Here is a 7,814-nt window from a genome sequence, read left to right as displayed (position 1 = left end):
TGAAATTATGACGGAAAGTCATATGTATGACAATGGTGAAACTTTGAGATAGATCATAATAATGAGATAAAAGGCTGAAATTATGACAAAGTCATTATGATATAAAGTCAAAATCATGACAGTCATAATTATAAATATTAAATATAAAAAAATAGTTGTGACAGAAAGTCTAAATTATGAAATGAAAAGTCAAAATTATAACAGTTATAATTATGGAAAAAACTAAAATCATGAGATCAATGGCCAAAATTATAAGAAAAAAAATATAAAATGAGGATTTCCTTAGTCACAGTTATTAAAGATAAAAAGTCAAACTTATGATAATTCTCCAAATAAAATTATAAATAAAATAACTCCTAATTATGAAATAAATAGCTGAAATTATGACATAAAGTCATTATTGTGAATCAAAATTATGAGAAAAGTAATAAGTATATAAAAAAATCAAATCTAAATTAAATTATGAAATTTTGAGGTGAAAATCTAAATGGTTTATTATGTACTAAAAAGTCAAAATTATGACACTGTGATAACTATGATAAAAAAATGTTGAAATTGTGACACAGAGAATCATAACTGGCACTCAAAATTATGAGAAAAGTAATATGATATAAAACCCAAAAGTTTAGTCATCATTAAATCTGATATAAAAATCTGAAATGATATAAGCCATAATACAGACAATATCCAAATTATGAGATAAGTCACAGTTATGAGATAGACCTCTGGCATACAGAAAACCAACATCTGCCAGTGAGTTCAAAAAAATACAACTTGAAAAAAATCCTTTTGAATCAAGTAAAAAAAAAGAAAATCATATTTTGCCGTGTGAAGGTTAATCTCTGTATACACTGTGACAGATCATGCTGATCAATATAGAATCTGTATTTCATCGTTCCTCATCCTCCTGTGTGTTCTTCCTGAAGTCTGCTAATATTAACAATTAATGTGGCCTGTGAAAGTGAGGTCACCTGATCTCAGGCCATGCGCTGATCGATATTACAAGCTCGTTAGTGCGTTTCATGTTCTTCTTGCTGCATCCTGAGCTGCCATCTTTTCTAATTACTTCTAAAAGGAGGCTGTTGTAAATGGCACTTAATGCAATGCTTCTTCCTCCTGCGTTTTTGAGATCTTTCCATTCTGAAGGAGCAAGAAAACACTTGTGTGAGTGGAAAGACGGAGCGGATCTGGCAAACGCCAGAGTGGCTGCCAGATCCGACAGCCGAGCTTCCCAGAATCCCCAGCGGACCGGACTCCAGAGGTTGGAGGATTTGGTTGCTATGTGAACTGCACGGATCAGCATCTCTCAATCTGCTGTGTGCAGCTGAGCGATCATTGCACCGCTGGAGCCGTGTTTCCATCAGATCCTCAACTAGATTGTGAACGCAAAACTTGATGTGTGGTTGCTAGGTGGTTGCTAGGTGTCTCGGGTCCATCCTTCAGTGTGATTCATCTCTTTTATGGTCCTTGAACTTATTTCAGCAGATATTAACTTTGTTTCTATGTGCAGATGACATTTCTATGTTTCAGTCCTACATCAGTTCACAGGATAGAGCGACATCATAAATTCTGCATGTAATAATTAAATTTGAATATGGGGTCAACAGTCCTCATTATTGTTTCTGAAATATTAAAAACCTCTTAATATTTCATGGGGCCCCAAATCTAGAGATGAATTAATTTGGTTAAAAAAACAATTCTATTAATGTTTCATTAACCCAATTCCACCGCATAGGAATGAGATAAAAAATAGTATAAAATGCAATAATTATGAGATAAAAAGTTGAAATAATGACATAGTCATATAAAATGTTAAAACGATGGCATAGGCAGACATAATTATGACAGTGTTAACAGAGACAATAAAAATTCAAGTCTAAAATTCAACTATGAGATATTTCATAATTAAGACATAAAAAGTAAAATTACAATAATTCTCCAATAAAATTAATATAATAAAAATAAATGATAAATTATTAAATAAGTTATAGTTTATACCTATAAATAAGCTAGTTTATAATTAGTTATAACAAAGTTATATATTCTGACAAAGTTGCGATTATGAGATCATTTATGAGACAAAAAGTCAGAATTATGACAAACCTAGTTATAATTAATAAATATTGAAATTGAAAAGTCAAAATTATGAGAAGTCATAATTACAAGATAAAAAGTCGACATTGAGCCATATAGCAAGCTAAAATTAGAGCAAGTTAAAATTATGAGATATTTTATAATTATGAGATATTTGCAGTAAGACTTTGTTCTGTTTGTTTGGTTCTGGATTTGTTTTGAGGCACTCAAAGGGTTAGTTCACCCAAAAAATGAAAATTAGCCCATGAAAGGTGTATATGACCTTCTTCTTTCAGACGAATCCAATCGAAGTAATATTAGGAATTGTCTTTGATCTTTCAAGCTGTTTAATATCAGTCAGTGGGTGCTGCAGTGCATCAGTCCAAAAGAAGTGAAATAAAGCGATATTTTTTTCTTCAGAAAGCCACTTTACTTGCAAAACAAACGCATCTTGATTCTTGAATTTTTTGATAGTTATACAACAAAAAAAGATATATAAGAATGCAAAAATACTGCGATTTTGCAGTAAAAAAAAAAAAATTCCAAATCATCTTAATACCACCCAAAACATAATTTACTCACTCTCTTGTTATTACAAACCTGTGTGAGTTCTTGAAACACAGAGATGTTCAGAACAATGTTCATGCTGCTCTTTTACACATAATGAAAGTGAAGGAGGAGGTGGACGCTGTCAAACTCCAAAAGGACACCAGCAAATGACATTACATACACAAACATGACATTCTATATGATTAATATGTAATATTTGGATCAAGCAGAGCTTTGTTTCTGACAAAACACACGTTGAATGCATTATAAGTCACAGTAAAATATAAGCACCCCTTTAAATTCATCTTGAGGTCTTCAGATGATCACATGACTAATCCTGACGCTTTTGTACAGTGAACAATAATCATCCAGCGAGGAGAATCTGACACTGTAACAAAAGACCCTCAAACCCGACGCTTCAGAAACGCTCGCCCTTTGTGCTGAAGTTCCCATCAATCTCGTATATAATAGAGGATTGCAGCACATAACAACAAGCACAGTTTGAAGAAACTCGGTTTAAGTTGTTCATCACAGTTCACTCCTGAAGTGTCACACGTGAAGGAAGCAGCAGATCAGTGTTTGTTCAGTGAATATAAACAGCTGTTAAACATCTCTGCGATCCGTCTGCATGCCTCTGAGACACTGATTAGAGGAACTAACCCACCTCAGAGACATGTTATCAAACACGGTAAACCTGCAGAGATGAGCGACAGCCTTTAATAACAGACGGACAAATAATAGTGCCTAAAACGAAATGTTACACTAAAAAAAAAGATTTTTTTTCAAGGTCAGGGATTGCAATCAATTCATTTTAGCTACATTTAAATTAATTTAGTTGACTTTCAACGTAAATTTTTTTTTGTAGCTAAAATAAATTGTTTGCAAGCACGTACTTAAAAAAAAAAACTATTAAATAAAATTGTCAAATAAAAAAAATGTGCATATAAAAAATAGGGTCTAAAATAACAAAATTAAATAACATATAAAAATTGATTAAATAAAATAATAAATTTTAGAAACAATAGGATATAAAATAAAAATAATAACAATAAATACATAAAATAACATTAAATAAGTACATTTTAAAAACAGTTCATTTTAAACAATACAAAATAACATAATAGTAACAAACATTTTTTTCTAAAAATAGGGTCTAAAACAAAACAAAATAAGAAATAAAACAAGCCAATAAATAAATACCGCCTAAAATGAAAAAGAACTAAATATATGAAACAAATGTCTAAAATAAATAAATAAATAAATACACACACATTCGAACAGCAGCACTGACGGGATCAAATTAATTATTTGTTCAGAATCAAAGTGTCCACTGCAGGCTGTCTAATGTTTTTTCTTGGGCATATGAATGTTAAAGTAACATTTCTTTGTATCATTTTGAAACATTATGGAAATGTTACTTTTGAGTGTTCTCTGAACATTCTGAAACAAGTGTAACATTTAAAAAACGTCTGACTGAACGTTTCAGAAATTTAAATGTTCAGTGAACGGTGTATAAATACTGTTTTTGAGAACAGTATTAAAGACCAGATAACTCTGAATTAATGTTAGTTGTCAGGACGTTCCCTGTTCTGTTCGAACGAATCATTAAAGCGATTCACTGATTCTCTGATCACAAATCAAAACATCCCATTTGATAATTTTGCAAATATCACACGAATGTTATTTTTCTCAAGCGTAGTAACATTTAAAAACATCGGGTGGATGTAGAAATAAAACAAATGTTCCGTGAACGATCTATAAATAGCATTGTATAAACGAACATTACTGATTCATTAAAGTTTGTTATAGTCCAAATGAATCATTCGTGGCTGTGTGAATGAGTGAGGGTCACCTGAGGGTCATGAAGCTCCGCCCACCTCACCTGGAAAACACCTGGACACTGAGACACACCAGATTAAGACAATCATGGTTTATTATGAGCCTATGCATCATTTACACACAGATAAAGCATCCGCAGTGCTTTGATATGATGTCATTCACTATGAGGATACATGAACATTCACATTAGAACTTCAAGAAATGCTGGAAAAAACTGTTCATCGGTTTTTTTGTTCCTCCCTCATTATTCATCTGGACACTGATGAAGTTCATGTGACCTTCGTGGGTCTGGATCCTGATCGTCAGCTCAATGAGGGTTAATAATGAGCAGGTCTGAGCCGCTGATGAACGAACGTCACTGAGCCACGAGAGTCTCGCTTCAGATCTCTGCTCCAGTACAGACCAGATCAGCGTCTCTGAAACGGTTAATAGCATTATTACAAAAACAGTTTAACCCTCAAAATAACTCTTTTTTTAATAATTTAGCAACACATTTGGAAATTCACAATTATATTAATTAAATTTTTTAGCAAGTGCTTGTCTTTATTAATCTATTTTAATTTTACATTTTTATATTTATATATATTTATACAGAAGCTTTTATCCGAAGCGACTCACAAATGAGGACAACAGGAGCAATCAATTGTAGTATTAAAACTACTACTATCAGATCCAAAACTAAAAGCTAAAACCGTATAAATATTATGTAAAAAAAAATTAAAAATGACAAATGCATACAATTTTTTTTTAAAAAACATAACATTTAAATGGAAAAATAAAAATAAAGTTAAAACAATTCAAAATATTAAAGAACAAAATATTTTTTTATTTATATTTCTATTTTTAGTTTTTAAAATTATTCACATTTTATTTATTTTTTAATTTAATTACTATTTGCATTTTTAATTATTTTAATTTTTACACTTTTTATTTAATTAACAATTACATTTTTTTGGCAAGTGTTTTATTTAGTGTAATTTAAAAACTTTTATTTGATTAATAATTATCTTGGGAGTCCCTGGTGTGTTCAGTACACCTGTTCCATAAAGAACCTTTAACCTTTAACCTTCAGATTCTTAAAAAGATGAGAAAGAGAGGGTTTCTCTAAAGAACCTTTGACTGAATGTTTCTTTGTGGAACCAAAAATGGTTCTTCTATGGCATTGCTGTGAAGAACCTTTCAAGGACCTTTATTTTTAAGAGTATAGATGCAGGTACAGATTAAATATAGTTGATTCAGTTCAGTTGAAAATACTGCTGATTCCAAGAAGAAATAAACACAGAGACCTGCATCTTAGGAGCCCTGTTCGTGATGATGATGATGATGATGATGATGATGAAGGCCGGCTCACCTGTATCAGGTTCCCAGCGGTCACCAGAGCTGATCCCGGTCTGAGGAGATCTGTGCCGCGCGTAACATGGGAAATGAAAGCAGGAAACGGCATTAGTTTAGTGTTTCATACAGCAAAGAAAGATATAGGGGTTTTGAGGTTGATATGGTTTATTCTGAATCAATGAAGACCACCGCAACGCCGGCCAATCAGGAGAGCCTGCGGATATTTAGGATCAATAATTAGGCTCCAGACAGTTTTGGCGAAGCCGTTTAAATAATTGATAGAAGTTGAACGAGCTCGAGTCATACAGTCGTCATAACCAGCAGCAGAAGGACATTTGCATTGGGTTTCTATTAAAAGCTTCTAATTAAAGCGCTGGTGATGTTCAAGGGTGTTGCGGTGACACACTAGTCATTAATGGGGCTGAAAGCATCATCTGCTGGTAACAAATGATCCCTGAGACAGACGGATGACCTTCACCAGCACAGATTTTTCACCTTCATGTCGTCCCGAAACCTGTTTGAGTTTCATTCTCCTGTTGAAAACAAAACACCATGTTTTGAAGAATGCTGGACAGTAGACAGGCGACGGTACCCATTGACTTCCATCAGCACTATTTAGTTCTCATCTTTCTTCAGAATATCTTCCTTTGTCTTCAGGAGAAGAAAGAAACTCATTCAGGTTTGGTGATGATGATCATTTTCTTTTTTGGGTGGAATATATATTTCATAAACGTTCTTATCATTTTTGTTGCACATAACAACATTTGATTTATTTTTTTCTGTAATCAATATTTATATGCAAGTTGGAGTAATAATTTCTGCAAAAAGTTGACTTGTCTTGTTTTTCTAATCTAATCGTTCTTAAATCAAGATGCATTAATGCACCAGATTTTAATCCTTGTTTTCTATATCAAGATTAAATGAGTTTTTGCTTAAATTTTTTTAGAAAAAAATAATGTTATTCTCCCTTTGAATTACATTTATTTTTTTCAGAGCCCATGAACAGATATTTGTTTGTATTTTAAGTGAAGAATTTCACTTTAGATTGTAATTTTTATTTTTTTCAGAAATCAAGCCTTAATTTCTCAAGTCATTTTGCATGTCAAGAACATTCCCATTAAATTATAAAAACATTATTTCTGAATGTTTTCTGAATATACAGGTTTTTTTTTAACGTGAACGTTAAAGGAACATTCCATTTGATCAATTTGAAACATTAGAGAATGTTACTTTTGAATGCTCTCTGAACATTCCGAAACTAGTTACATTTAAAAAATGTTAGACGAGCATCCAACTGAAACAGTTTATGAATGATTTATTAATAATGTTTTTGTGCTAACACTTTGAGAACATTATCATTATTAAAGACAAGGCTGCATATAATGTGTTAATGCAAATCTCTCTTGAGGGTTTTAGTCATGGAAGCGCTTGAGATCATGGTATTTTAACATGTTTGTACCGTGTTTCTGAGGGTCTTCATACCTTTGTGGTCTTGATCTTATTCCCCGTAGCACAGCTCCATCCTTTGAGATCCGGCAGCACTTTACATTCCTCTCCATCCAGACATGGATGCATCTGACACCACCACTTCTGCTGGACGATAGAGGCTGAACACACACACACACACACACACACACACACAGACAGAGTGAGTGCAAGATAAATCATTGCTTTACCCTCATTACACATTCAAGTACATTTTGACCTGGAAGAGATGCATAAAAATGTCTTTTATTAAGTTTTTAGTAAGTAATACAACGGAATGTTGTAGACACTTTAATAGTCTCAAAATACACATCATTCAGATTTTGTAAGAGATAATAACCATTTAATATGTTCTGCTCGTTTTGATCTAGGTATGTATGGAGCATCATTAGTGCCAAAAATACTTTGTTAAATGACCTATGGAGTTATTTTAGTGTCAAAAGTTTTTATGAAATATATTTCAGATTTTCCCACATTATATCTCACATACTTTTAGAACTGAATTTTGTTGAGGAACATTAATATTTCGCAAA

The sequence above is a fragment of the Carassius carassius genome, chromosome 26 (genome assembly GCF_963082965.1).
Source record: "Carassius carassius chromosome 26, fCarCar2.1, whole genome shotgun sequence".
Classification (NCBI taxonomy): domain Eukaryota; kingdom Metazoa; phylum Chordata; class Actinopteri; order Cypriniformes; family Cyprinidae; genus Carassius; species Carassius carassius.
Note: the sequence above shows the minus strand (reverse complement) of the source record.